Source organism: Tympanuchus pallidicinctus, unplaced genomic scaffold (genome assembly GCF_026119805.1).
Source record: "Tympanuchus pallidicinctus isolate F22 unplaced genomic scaffold, pur_lepc_1.0 scaffold15, whole genome shotgun sequence".
Classification (NCBI taxonomy): Eukaryota; Metazoa; Chordata; class Aves; order Galliformes; family Phasianidae; genus Tympanuchus; species Tympanuchus pallidicinctus.
In genome coordinates, this window is record NW_026294669.1 from 8341882 (window position 1) to 8355947 (window position 14066).

The following is a 14066-nucleotide window of genomic DNA, read 5'->3' on the forward strand; positions in this document are numbered from 1 at the left end:
TTTATTGAGTAAGGTATAGTTCTCAATTAAGAAAATTTTTGGTTGTCTTATTAGGCCCCATCATTGGAAATAGTCTGAGGTAGTTTGCAGGAAGTGAGTTTGGGTCTGTCCTCTGCTCTTGCCTGTATGCATGTATCTGGGAGGGAGAGTTATAAAGCATTGTGTCCAATCTACAAAGATGAAAGACAGCAGAGATTCAAAAAGAATTTTACTTTGAAATTGAATGTTTATTGATTTAATTTCTTAACTTACTTTTAGTACCATTTCAACAGTCTGCTGTTTACCTGTTATGACAGCAGAGATTTATCCATTGATTTGCTTACCCAAAAGGCTATTGACCCAGTCTACACTGGAAAGCAAAGCAATCACTAATTCAGAAGGCCTTAGGATGCAACAGGGCTGCTGGACTGACATATTCTCACTGTAGGATGCAGGGCAGCACAACAAGGGCCAGGGACCGCAGGGCAGCAAGGACATAGGCTTTGTGTGGGTGGTGAGGAAGTGTGAATCTTGTTATTGCTGCCAGGGCTCATAGCTGGTGCCTCCATGCCAAAGGGGATTTTCCTCATGGTGCAAAGTGTAGTTTTATTTTTTCTTACAAGCAACGTCACTTTCTCTTTTTTTTCCTTATTCATTTGCAGCTTGAGAGCTAGAGCAAGGATTTTGGTGTAAGAATTGATATTTAGTTCTTGTCTAAAAAAAAAAGTATTTATTTAAGCCAGTTTGATTCTGAGGAATGACTTAATTCCTTGTTCGAAAAAAAAAAAAAATCCTTAAAACTGTATGCAGATTGATCTTTTGGGAAATCTTAACTATCTTTCTGTCTTTTCTCGAAGATAAATTTTTAAAAAGCTAAGCTTCTCCTGTCATCGGGCTAATGGCGTAGCGTTCTATACCCCATCTAACTCCAGTTATTATTGATCTGCTAATGCAATATTTAATTATCCTCACAGGGGAAAGGGACTTCTTCAATGAGTGATTCATTATCCCTTATGAATGGAAACTTCTCAATCTTGGTAGATAACCAATAAGCAAATGTTATTGATTGTTCTCCAACATCAAGTAAGGATAATAAATATCACAATTTGGGGCTTGAATGTCACGTTCAAGAGAACCATCTGTTAATGAGATTGTAATCTTTGACCTCCTTGCTAATACCAGCTATGGTCTCCTCTTGATCATTACAACAAGGCAGTGATTCTGCCTTGGATTACCTACATTAATACTGGCTGACTACAGGAAAATGTAACAGCACTGAATGAATTGTATTAAAGCCACTTAACTAAACAAGACAGATTTTTTTTTTTCTCAAGGAAAATTTTAGTGGAAATTTAAGAAAATGTAAGAAAAAAATGTGGCAAAGTGATAAGCAGGTATAAGAAACATCTCTGTGAGGATACAAAAATGAATTTGCACTGTTACTGAACAAACTTTTTATTGGTCAATTGCAATGGAGATAAATTTGTAGTTAATGAGTGACTCCAAAATAAAGAAATAAATAAAATAAACAAGAGTTTAACCTTCTCATTCTCGTGAGACTAGGGCAGTTTACCTGTCAGAGTGCTCAGATGTAATGCAGGTAGTAGTCCATGACAAAGCATCAGCTCATCCATGATAACTTCCTTTGTCTGCACTTGCAACTCATTGCTTCCGTAGATGCCAAGTTAACTGGGCCTTCTTTCTCATCTTCAAACAATGCAATCAAATGAACTTGGCCTTTTAAGTTACGATGTCCTACGATGTTAAGTTACGAAGTTATGATGAAATATGATGAAGTCAGCTGTGTAAATTCTTGAGAAAAATTGGACTTTATCTGTACTGTTTCAGGAGTCTAGCATTTACCCAGCTATACTGGGAATATAAAATTAAGATGTTCAACTTAAACAGAAATCAAAGTTTTGCCACCAATCTGTAAGCCCTCATCTATGTCTTGCACAGGTAGATGAACCTAAAAGATTTTTAGACATATACTTTGAAGTCGAATGTTCACAGTCAAGATAAAGTCTTATTGACTTTATTATTATCTAAATCAGTTCACAGCAAATGGGATGTATTATGGCCATTAGGCCAAGAAAGTCTAGCTACAAAACAAAACCAGACAGCTTAGAAGCGAAACTCTCCAGTTCTTTTAACAGAATTTCTCCAATTCCCTGCAGTCCAAAACCCTTTCCAAAACAATTTTCACCAAACTGTCTTCTGCATATTTAATTTTGACAATGAATGGAGTTGTCTGCAACATGCTTTTGAAGATGAATGATGGATTTTCTAGCGCAAGTACTGAATCTAGTTATCTTTAGGGGGTTCGATGTGTTGTACTTTGACTAGAAGTCGGCAGTAAGTAGTTTGTGGAGATTTACACCCTCATCCTTTTATTGATGATATTCTAATTTTAAAAGCTCTCTTGGGATTCGACTGAAGTGTTTGTGGAGTTATATCCTTGGCAGGGTTTCGTCTATGTCACTGAAATCACCCCTACTATCTGGCACAAATGGCAGATAGTGCCCAAGGGATGCTCAGCAGTGGCAGAGCAGCAGGAATTGAGCAGAGCAGGGCTGCAGCTTGGATCCCAGGCATGAGTTGTTCACCATATGCCTGGAACTAACATTTGCCATTTACTCTGTCTTTACTGAAAAGTATAAAAATTTAACTGTGCTTTTCTACCTTCTAATCTTTCCTTAATTACACCTGGCATTTATATCCATATTGCTTCAACCAGGATTTTGCCCTACAGCCATGATGATGTTACCTGAGCACTCAGTTCCCTGTCATATTTTGAGGGACATGGTTTAGTGGGCATAATGGTGATGGGTTGATGGTTGGACTATAGATATTATTAGTCTTTTGCAATCTTAACGATTCTATGATTCTATTTATATGAGAGAGCCTGAGTCTGGAGTGAGATGCAATGATTACCTTTATACAATTTCCTACTCTTTAGTCTCAGTCTCAGGCATGGCAAATAAAAAGGAGCAGCTGATGCAGTCTTTCCATTTCAAAAGACCAATTGTGAAGAGCAATTAGAGAAGAAAACACAGAACAAAATACAAAATATCTTCTACTGTTGAAAAATAACATGTTAAATAGAGAACTTCTGGTCAGGATGTTGGAGATTTTATAAAACAAGAATAGAAATTTTTAAGAGCTGAAGATGTGCATAAAAGCAGTGGTTCATTGTCTGTTCTAATCTAAGAGCTAGGAGTCAGCAATTTCAAATAGCCTAATGCGTGTTCGGGGCTAACAGGAGGAGACTTGTATCCACCTAACACATAGTTCAACTGTAGAGTCTCAACCAAAGGATCTCATCAATGATAATTTTTCATTCAGCTCCAAAAACTGAGTGGTTGAATATATTGGAGGCCATTTGTTCAGGCATGCCAACTCTTTCTCAAGAAAATGCTGAACTATACAATTCTAGAAGATGAGCAAGTATGGGAGAAAATTTCAGTCATTTATTCTGCTCTTTTATTGTTCTCTGTGCATCTCTTATTGGCCTTTGTCAGGACATAGAATACCGGGCAGGATGGACTTCAGGGCTGAGATAGTAAGGCTACTCTAATATCTTTACATTCTGTGATCTCATCCATTTGTCCATCGTGTGAAACTACAAATTCTCTTAGTTCTCTTAGTTATGTTGCCCAAAAGGACGGGATATCTGGGGTCTTTTTAAAAATTTTGCCCTAGAAGAGCTTTGATTTTTATAAATGGTTGTTCAGTTCACATCAGGTCTTCCCTAATTCTAATTTTTTGTAAATGTTCAAGTTACTGCTTTGTAAATACAAATACCAGGAATAGCAGATGGAACAGGAAAGACATACTTGATACTATCCTATCATTCAGTACCATTTTTGTAGCATCTTTCTCTCTTACCTTGATTTGGTACTGTGTCAAGTTGCCCTCCTTCTTCTAAACTAAGTATCCCTGAAGTTAAGTTTTGGTTCTCCTTCTATGTAGACTAGACTGTATGACTGGATTTAGAAAACCATTGTATTTGTGCCATAAGAGTCTGAAACCTAAAGCTTGAACTGTAAGACACGGAAAAAATGCCTTACATAAATGTAGACTACACAGTACACTGTTATAAATCATTTTTCTACAGAAGTTGCATTAAGCAAACATTTCATTTGCTTCATATCCTTTGCCATAAAGTTTTGGCATTAAAAATTTGTGCTTTTCAGAGTTGAGATGATTCTGTTATTTAACTGTACCTGGGCACCTGAAGGACACAGTGAGATCAGGGACTTACCACTTGGGTGCTATACAAACATTCATGTATTTATTTTACTTTTAAATACTCATCACGTTCGCTTATCGAGCCAATGATTTCAAGTTCCAAAAATATGTTCTTTTGTATTTTGTGCTTTCTGACCTTTTCAAAATCTTAACAAATATTCTTATGGATTAATATTATCATGGTGTCTAAAGATCTTTTTGCCATGAGGCTCTGTGAATGCAAAAGTGAAAAGCAGACACTGTCCAAAGATCTTATGATACAGATATGTGATAAGAGACAGCAAGAGGATACAGACAGAAAAGGGAATAAAAAGAAGCACTGAAATGCTTTTTGTATGGATGATCCGGTAGTCTGACTACTGTAATTTTTTTTCTTTTTTTTCCAATAGAAATAAGTTTTATAAGGACAATGAGGTACCTCTGAGCATATTTGGTGAGAACTTTTCAATTATGCAGATGAAAAAGAAGAAAAAGCCTTGATGGAGCAATTATGAATGACTGAGATGTGAGCTAATGTTTTGATAGTGAAGAAGAGATAATAGATTAGAATCAGAAGTCTGATGGGTTTGTACGGTGAGGAAATATAGTTCATATATTACTCATGAAAAGGTACAGTCAAACCAACAGGTAGCTGTTGGTATTTTTTTTTTTTTTTGTAGCGATTTTACTCATTTTTGGTAGCAATTTTACTGCATATGAGTTTGCACCATATTCAGGCCTGAGAAAATTATATTTCATTAACTGAGAATAACATGAAAAACTGAGTCACCTGGATGGTTAGCATACTCCAAATATTAGAGATGATAGAGCATCCAGGTTTGTTCAATCTAGCATCCCAAGATCTAGGGGTTGAAACAAGTCAACATTAACACTAGGGTTATGTTTGAATCAGGATGGTGGCGTTGCTCCATAAGCAAGGAAGTGAAAGTTTGGAAGGAAAGATTAAGAATTGTGTTTTTGCCATGCTGAGGTGATAGTTAAATTCTAGTGGATGTTACATAGGCAGACCAAGAGCTTAATCTGGATGCATAGATAGATCTAGAGAGATGTAGATATGTGAATTATTATCATAGAGATGGCAGTTGATGGTAATTGAAAAAGCCATCTTTGAATAGGCTGTGCAGAGATGGATAAGATCAGTGTCCTTAATAGGAGAAGCAGCAATGATGAGAGCATTTCAGCATGGGTGAAACATTCAGGGGGCCGGGGTTGTAAAAGGCTTTAATTAGTCATGATGCAAAGTCTGTTCATTTAAATTCACATTGGCTCTCATGAGTTTTGGATTGGCTCCAAAGAATGAAAACAAGAATTTCATAACGGGGAACAAATGGCAGAATTCAAAGCAGGTTGAGAAAGGGTAGGATATTGAAGCTCCACCTATTTGCAGTATCAGTCTTCTAGGATTTATTTTACCCAGCCAACACAGACATTTCATATGGCATTGCTGTGTTAAATGACACCCACATAGCCCTAACCCTTCTGCTTTTAAGAACTCTTACTGAAAAAAGTCAGATGAGATCCAAGATCAAGGCTGGGAATCCTCTCAGGTTATTTTTCTATATCATTGGTGAGAGGCTATCCTGGCACTCAGATAAATGCAGTTAGATTATTACCCTTCTATACATACTGAATAATAAATAGTAGATAAAGTCTGGCAGCTTCTCAGACTATTTTCTACTGAAATAAATTCAGACGTGTTGAGCGAGAAGACATGTCTTCACTGAAATCAATGGGAATTTTGTCTCAAGGATTTCACTGTATGGCTTAAATAAAGTCTTTGATATGAATTGTAGGATTTTTTTTTTCCGTGCAGGAAGTATATGAGCATCAGATGACTTGTCTGTTTAGAAATGTTCATGTTCTTGTGTTTACTTGGGGAACTTGGCTCTCTTTTTAGCTGTGTAAATCAGTGTGCTGATTGTTTCACAAAAGCTGGTAGAATAAACTCTGGGAGGCTGCCTAAATTTGAGTTATTTGAGATTGGAGCAAAGCAAAATTTTTCATTCTGTATATAAGGTGTCCCGGCAGGCCAGATCCAGAGCGCAGGTGATAATTTCATCCCTGCTGTGTTGTGATAAGATAGAAGGAAGTTGTTATTATAAGAAAATAAAGTTTAGTACTTCACCTTAAAAGACAAAAAGAACATTATGAGGTTGAGATATATGTTCCAATGCTTTCTGTGAAAACTCCAGAGCGTTTTGTCATACCTTGCTATTTAATGAGGAAAGATTTTTATGACTCATTACTGACTGCTATCATGTTTAGAAGTTGGCCTGACCAGAAATTTACTTCCAGAATGCTTGCATGGTTTCTCTCTGCTGATAAAATTTCCTAACTTCTAATTTTTGGCTTAACAGAAAGATGTGGTAGACTTGATAGTTAACAGTTGGAATTAATGATCTTAAAGGTCTTTGTAAATGATTCTACAATTTTATGATTCTATAAATTATACAGTATATATCTGTATACAATGCCCGTACAGGTTTACACTGCAGATCTAAAAGCTTGACTGAAAATAGAAGATAAAATGCTGCACAATCAATATGAGTTGAAAAATTAATACTGTGTATGCACTAATACAATTAATAGGTTGTATGCATGAACTTTGTCTTCATTTATGTTAGCTGTCCATTAAGAAGTGGTTGGAAAAGTAGACACAAAAGTTGAAAGTGCAAACATAATTCATGAGAACAAGTATTGACACCCTAGAAAAAGTTAATACTGAGAAATAATTCCAACAGTTATTCTACCAGAAGGTTCTGTCATAAGGAAGATCTTCTGGAATTTATAAATCAGAATTAAACTACAAATATATTGAGAAAGCAACGGCTGCATAATATGTTCTGGCAAATTACCATTACATTCGTATAACATGTGTTTTACTTAACCAGGGATGGTGTTTATCAGTCCTTTCAGACTGTATATAGCTTTACATAAGAAGTCGCAAATTCCAATGCAACATTGAGTTGTGAGGATAATTTGTAGAGCTAGAAATCTTTCCAGTATTTTTCCCTACTCTTTAATTTTCGTGTCTGAGGGAGAAATGAAGTCCAGGTTTATTTGGATTAAACAGATTGAGATTCTGGTGAAGGAATATCCTCCATGTCTACCTCTGGGTGGTACCTACATTTTAGGTGAGATGCCATTCACATCCATTCAAAAACATAAAGTAAGCAAAAATGTGGTGTTACAGGAAGCTGATGACAACATGGTTGTACAAATGAGATTTAGCAGGAATTAAGAGATCTAGAGAAACCATGTTCTTTAACTTTTATCCTGCCAATGAGTGGAATCCCACTATCCACCTCAGTAAAATTATGTTAATTTGCTCTGTTGGACAGTCTGCCCAGAAACCTTCATCTTTATGTTCCCACTTTCCATCAGTTAGCTGAAATGAGAGCCTCTAGATGATGTATCTGTCTTTTCCCACCCATTCACGACCTCCTTCAGTGACTTGACAAGCTGGTATGCAATTGGAAAGAGGTGCATCTTTCAAGTTACAGAATTTTGTTCTCTCTCAGACCTAACTAGTGGCAGCTTTTTCCCACGCTATCCTGACTGAGGCAGTATGAGATATAGGGTGAAGACAGAAGTTCCATTTTCTTTTCAAAAAGTAGAGGGTTTTCAACTACTGCATGAGCCCACCAATCTGGGCTCAGCCAACAGGAACCTTCCCAGGGCAAGCACTGGCTTGGTGCAATCCAAGCAGCACTTGTTCTTAATGGCACCAATTCCCCTCAGAAAGGATGAATAAAAGACACCGACCCTGGTTTGTACCACCTTAAATGTTAAAAATATCATAATAATAGTCTCCTTTTTAAACATACCTGGAAAGTACTTTAACAGCTACAGTTAAATGTCAGCGTTGGTTAGGAGATGCTGCTGTTAACTAAGTACTTCTTATTCAAAGATCAGATAAAAAATTTGATCCCTAAGGAACTCTTACTGAAGTCTCGATGGCAATAACTATATAGCAAGAATGGAAGCAACGTTTTCCCATTTTCGTTAAAAGACTGAGCTTTGAGATATTAATATTAATATAACTGCTTTATAATATCATGATTTGAAAAAAAAAAAAAGCATGTTAAATATTAGATTTGAGCTTTTAATCTTCAAGAAGTCAAACAGGTTTTGTATGACTGACCTTGCAATATTTTTTTTTAGAAATATATATAGAGAGACAGAGATGGATACTTATGAAATGGTATATGTATTTTTCAGTGTAATTTTCCTTTTTTTTTTTTTCTTGTTGTTTTAGTGAACTAAATCAATAGGTCAAAAGTTATTTTGTTTTTATGAAGATCTTCCTAAACTATTCCTTAAACCTTCACAATTAATGAAAATTACACACTGAGATGTTTCCTTAACTACTGAAAAGCTGATGTTCGTAAGTTTAAGACCATTAAAAAATTGCACTTCTGTTTTTCCACTTTACAGAAACAAATTTAAGTTTCTAAGTAAGTCTTGATGGTTTGACTTTCACTTTCTGTTCCACCTATTTTCCTCCCCCACCCTGCTTTTCATTTGCCAGAAAGCCCAGTCAGGCTTATTTACATGTGAAAAAACTTGGAGCATCATGTGGTGAGGTTCCAGGGCAACACTGAATCCCATTCAATTCTCATTTCCTCCCTGACAGTCACCATTGAATCAATCATGTTTTCCATGCCCTCTTCATGACCACCTAGGAGATCCCAAATCACTTTTCATCTGCTGTGTCAATCACACTCAGACCATGTCCACTTTTCATTACTAGCACACTGTCATGTGACCAGCTAATCTGTCACTTTCTGACAGCGGTTAGTGTGCCAATTGATTTAATTAGCAATCAATTAGCTTGTTACTATTGGAAGTAATTACCTTTTATAGAGAAAAGAGTGCAGCTGGCCATAGCAATAAAACTGCACTAATAAAACTGCATTTACCTTCCTTCTCTGCATTCAAAGTCACTAGCTCTCAAGGGTTAGCAGAATTACTGGTGACATACACATGGGTTGAAGAGTCCCAGGGGATTTCTTTGCTCTCTTGATTATGCTGCCAGACTCTTTCATTAGTATAGTATTTATTTCTTAAGAAGTAGATCTAATTAGGGTTAATGTTAACATTTACATTGTTTACTTCAGCAAGGACTTCACTATCAAATGTTTGCTAATGAAAATGTTCTTTAAGATGGCCATATATTAAATGCTTCTGCATTTGTAGTGGAAAACTTCTTTAGGAAAAAAAAAAAAACCTGCAACACTGTGCACTTCAGAAAGCATGTGGGTCATACTTAAATTTGCTGGTAATGTTATTTAGTATTTTCATCCATTCTATAGGAAATCTAAGTTGTTTGAGAACTAAATGCACCCATAAACCATGGAAATTCTGCAATAAATACAAGATAAGTACTCTTTAGCTGTTTTCTATTTTAAAAATGAGGCAAAGTTATTTTCTGTTTTATACGTAAACTATCCAATGCACTTATTTTTCTAATCTACAATTGTGCCATTTCTAACACTGGGGCCGAAGTACATATCACACACTTATGCCATTAAATTCAACCTGCAAAATACTCCCAAGGCAGACAATGACTCGCTACATTAGCTCTGTGGTGAACAGAAGAGTCAGTAATGAAATGAGTAAGTAGACTTGTACTCCATTCATCATCCTGTTTGCTTCAATATAAGTGTTCTTTTATCAGCACTATTGGTACTGATGTCATCACACAAGGCATAAATCACAGCACAAGTGACAGTGTCCTATTAGGGGTCATGGTCTAAAATCATTATTGACAAATTAAAAACTACAGTTAGCCATTTTCCCACTATTCCCTCATTTGTGATATAGTTTCAACATTTTTAGCAGGCTGCAGGATAAATAGTCATTTATAGTTCTGAATAGCTGTGTATATTAACTTACCAACCACACTACATTCAAAAAAATGGCAAGAAGCCCAGCAGAGACAAGGATGTTAAATCTTTGGCTGATTCTTGTCATCAGCTCACATTTTATGGGGCCTAGTTGAGAGGATTGCAGAGAAGACACCATCACACACCAGTCTGTAATAAACACTCCTTAATGTTGTCTACAGCAGAGGGGACAAATTCATCATGGCTGTAATTAGGGAGAGCTGCTGTAGTAGGAGCAAAGCAATGTGTGGCAGACCTGGAGCAACACAGGCTGCTCCTGCCATGGATTTCACAACTCACATAGATCAGAATAGGTGAAAGTCAGTCCATCTGGACGCTCCTGCCACGTGGGGTGGTTTTTCAGAGAAAGCAACACTTCTTTCAGGTATTTTCAAGTGTAGCCCCATATAGAAAAGCCAAATAGCATTGCCTCAGAAAAGGTATTGTACAGTTTTTTACCTGGAAATGGTAAAATAAAGTAATGAAAATTTATTTATTTTTTTTTTACAGTAAGGGTGCTGAGGCACTGGCACAGATTGCTCAGAGAGGTGATAGATGCCCCGCCCCCAAAGACACTCAAGGTCAGGCTGGATGGGGCTCTGAGCACCTGATGGAGCTGTAGGTGTCCCTGTTCATGGTAGGACAGTTGGAGCAGATGGCCTTAAAAGGCCTCTTCCAACTCAAAAAATGCTATGATAAACTTCAGAAGGTGCAGTTTCTTGATCCCTTAGGTAAGATGATGACTATAGATCCTTCTGTCTGATGAAAATACACCGGTCTTTATGGCTTGCTAGATTGCTTATGCTATTGTGCTGATGCTGATTTGCATAACAGATCTCTCACTGAGTTCATTAAATGAAGGCCACTGGAACAGCCAGTGCATGAACCAAAATCACTGAGTATCTGACCATACCTACACTGGTGCCAAGGAGTGCCAGGAGGTTGCATTAGACATTCATATCCAGCTACTTATGACACGTGCAGGGGAACTCTTTCTGCATTTTCTTACTGCAACATTTGCTCAAAGCACTGATTTTCTTATTTTTAAGCTGTAATAAGCCTGAACAAGCTAAAGTGATTGAGCTTGGAACTTCTCATAGGGTTTCAAGGATTAAAAACTTGAGCCATGGTCAGTAGTAAATCCCATGCTGCTCCTCTCACTTTACTGATACATTGAAGGAAAACGTGGGAAAAGTTCCTCACTGACAAAGGAACTAAAAAAAAAAAAACATTATTTGGGCATTTTCAGGAATGGTTTTGAAGACTCCTTCCAATAGAATTCTTTTTAACAGAGTGTCTCAGTGCAGAATGTAGATCTACACTGCAGTATATTGAAATCCTGAGGCCAACATTTTATCTTGGTTTCAGTAAGGTCAGCTGTACTTTATAGTTGGACTTGCACCCATTTCTACCTGGCTCCTTCTCTTTTCATGTAGATGCAAATGCTGAGGATGTGCTGCCAATGCAGCTCTTCTCAGGGTGTGGCAGGGAAGGGAGGCAAGGATTAATGACAGTCTCAGTGCTACCTGCTCTGAGGCCAGCTGTGGCTTTCCAGTCCTTTCAGCTCTGTAATCCTACTCATTACACAGCATAACTCTTTATAGTGCTTACAGTGTTGCCAGGCATGGTGTTATTGCAGAAAGAGACTGAACACTGTTATTAACATACACAAGTTTAAGCAAGGCTTACTCATATGGCTCTTATTACCTAGCACCTTATTATCTTTAATGTATTTATCCTCACATTGCCCCTCTGAGCTAGTGTACTGCTATTGTCTTGGTTTCACCATGGACAGACCAAGAACCAGTGTACGCCTAGAAGCACAGTCAGAGATGTCAGCAGGGCAGGCTTCTGGAGGAAAAGATGTGCCTGTTGTTGAAAGTTCAGCATCATGCAGGCTCTCTTTATTTATCGTAAGAGCTCTGCTTTAAGCCTGCAGCAGAAGTGTATATCAAAATCAAAAGCAAGTGCACTCCAAGAGGAGCAAGATCTCTGCCTTCCACTCTGCCTTCTGTGCTAAAGGAGAACCAATTTCATTTGCAAACACGTTTTGAAATCCAGGATCCAGACAGAGCTGTCCTTATATTTGGTTCTCAAATAACACAGTGGATGGCAGTAGACAATTTTAGGAGACTCTCAGCAGTCTGGGCTCAACAGGTAGGATCTCTTCTTGGGACACTGCACTCCATCAGTGAAGCAAACATGGGCTTTTTCTCCAGAGTTCAAAAACCACCAGAGGTGTCTGTGGACAGAGTTCCAATTTTACCTCATTTCCAAAATAAGCATCAGACTTTTGGTGTTCTGAATCTTTATTCTTTTATCTTAGAGATCACAATGGATGTCAAGAATTCATAGTGTAGTGTAGTGTAGTGTAAAATGACTCCAAAGTCTGGTTTAAATGCTATGCCTAATACAGAAATGGTTAAGATTAGAAGCTTCTGATTTAAAGTGAGATCTAAAACAATGTAAGTTCATATTGCAGGCAACTGTAGTACATTATGACAACGGCTGATTGGTATTATTTTTTTAATGCAGTTTCTACAGTTGTTGGCTGAAGAAAAACCAACCCAAACAGTTTATCATTATTGAGGTTTAATAAGGGGGTGTAGCAGTTTAAATAACATTTTTATAAGGTGTGTCACATGCAGGAAAGGCATCTCAGGTCAAAAATGAGAGCATGTAAGATATTATCCAAGCAGAGCTCACTACTTAGTAAATTTACAAGAGGTGTTTAAAGCAAGGTATTTCTTCAAAAAGAGAAAGTCCCAACAGCTGAACTTCAGAACTGACTTGTGGAAAACTTGAGCTGCTGGAAAAATTCTGCTGTGATATAAAATAGAGACCTTTTTTTAAAAGTAGTATTCATTTTTAGAGTTTGGATAAATTGTTTTCTGCTAGTTGTTCTTCTTACTGTACATCTATACTTAGTATTTCACATTTCTATTACACCGTGTTAAAATGCATTAAAACATGGGGTAGTTTGAACTTTGAGCAATTTGCAAGGCTCTCTGATTTTTGAAGTTACAGAGATAATTTGTTTGCATTGAAGGTGCTTTAAGAAGAAGTCTATTGTTTGTTTAATACTTTCTATAGATCATTTTAAAATTTTTAAAGGACTACATATTACAGTAATCAAGAGTTCGACACTAAAAGTAATTGGTAAAGAACGCAGAAAAAGAAGTATACAGGGTTACTAATATACACCAGGGCTTAAGCTGACATGAATTTTTATCTTAATTATCGGACAAATTTGTACTCCCACTATTTAATTCAATTTGCATGCATCGGTAGACACTTATTAAAGGTAATATTACATCTGTCATTTTAAGACTGGTGAGAATTTTATCATAGGAGCTGCACGAAACAGCCACTCTATTATGTAAAGAACTCTTTTGTAAAGCTTAAAATAACCAGTATTGCATCCCAATTAACTATTTGGAGGAAACATTCTTTGTGGTACAATTGTACATAACATGTTATTAATAATATGTAGGTCTTTTCCTATACTTGGCTTTATATGGACATAATGAGTTCTTTCAAACACCTCCTGCCCCTACTATCAGATTAAACCAAAAAGAAAAAAGGCATTGCAAGATGTTCCCAAATCATGTTATAGAAGAAGGTTTTGCAAAGCTTTTTTCTATAAACTGCGCTTACTCTGCTGATAAAACATAGCTGTCAGGTCAGCCCAAGCTAACAACTCTCAATTTGTTGTTTTTCCTTGGGACAGAGACTTGGTATATTATAGAAAACAATTAAGTAGGGAAGTATTCTCACCACTGAAAGTCAATTAAAAAACCAACACGGTAGTTACCATGGCACCAGCCCTATTATGCTGTGTACCATTGGTACAGAGGCTTAAACACTTAATACAAACAAGCATATTTTTTAATACAAGATCTTTTTAAGGAAGCCTCTTTGTATTTCCAATTAATGCTTATTCGGGCA